Source organism: Elephantulus edwardii, unplaced genomic scaffold, assembly GCF_000299155.1.
Source record: "Elephantulus edwardii isolate Elephantulus edwardi_28Jun2011 unplaced genomic scaffold, EleEdw1.0 scaffold00363, whole genome shotgun sequence".
NCBI classification, from domain to species: Eukaryota; Metazoa; Chordata; class Mammalia; order Macroscelidea; family Macroscelididae; genus Elephantulus; species Elephantulus edwardii.
In genome coordinates, this window is record NW_006400113.1 from 1,625,137 (window position 1) to 1,626,336 (window position 1,200).

A 1,200-nucleotide genomic window follows, 5' to 3' on the forward strand; every position below is an offset into this window, starting at 1 on the left:
GTCACTGTAGAGAAATCCAACTGATTTTTGTATGTTGATCTTGTATCCTGCTACTTTGCTGAATTGGTCAACTATGTCCAATAGTTTTCTTGCTGAGTTCTTAGGGTTTTATAAGTATACTATCATGTCATCTGTATAGAAGGATAATTTTACCTCCTCTTTGCCAATCTGTATACCTCTAATGTCTTTCTCTTGTCTTATTGCTATCGCTAAGACTTCCAATACAATATTGAATAAGAAGAATGGGCATCCTTGCCTAGTTCCGGTTCTTAAAGGAATATTAATAATATTCTAATGTTAACTTTTTAATTTTAGTTGGGTCTCTGTGATGTTGCCTGATTCATCTCTTATTCAGATTATTTGTGTCTTCTCCTTTTGTGAGTTTTGCTAGTGGTTTGTCGATTTTATTGACCTTTTCAAAGAACCAACTACTAGTTTTGTTGATAGTTTCAATTGTTTTTTGATTTTCTATTTTATTTATCTCTGCTCTAATTTTTATAATTTCAGGTTTTTTTTAGAAACTGATGGGTTTTCTTGCTGTTCTTTTTCAATGTGTTGGAGATGTTTGGTTAGAGAGTCAATGGTCAATTTTTCCTGCCTTTTGATGTGTTTGCTAATTGCTATAAATTGACCTCTGATCACAGCTTTGGCTGTTTCCCAGAGGTTTTGGTAAGTAGTGTACGCATTGTCATTTGTTTCAAGAAACTTTTTTTATTTCTTCTTGTACCCAGTCGTATTCAAGCAAGTTGTTGTTCAGCTTCCAAATGTATGATTTTTTTTCTCCTTTATTCTCTTGTTATTAATTTCTAATTTTGTGGCATTGTGATCTGAGAAGATACCTTGTATAATTTCTATGTTTTTTAATTTGTTGATGCTTGCCTTATGACCTAGAATGTGGTCTATTCTGGAGAATGTTCCATGCACATTGGAAAAGAAGGTTTATTGTGCTATTTTGGGGTGAATTAGCCTATAAATATCTATAAAATCGAGTTGGTTAATTGTGTGGTTTAATCCTTGAATATCTTTGTTGAGATTCTTTTTGGTAGTTCCACCTTTTCTTGAAAGGGCTGTATTGAAGTCTCCAAGTATTGTAGTGTTATCTATCTCCTTTTTCAACTTTGTTAATGTGTGTTTTATAAATTTTGCAGGTCTTTCATTTGGTGCATAGATATTCAATATTGTTATATCTTCTTGTTCTAT

At 32.2% G+C, this 1,200-nt stretch overlaps 1 protein-coding gene across 1 annotated transcript in view; it reads right to left on the minus strand.

The window, feature by feature from the left end:
- ABCB10 (ATP-binding cassette, sub-family B (MDR/TAP), member 10) overlaps positions 1 to 1,200 on the minus strand; it is a 92,764-nt gene that overhangs the window by 57,501 nt on the left and 34,063 nt on the right. The window lies entirely within an intron of this gene.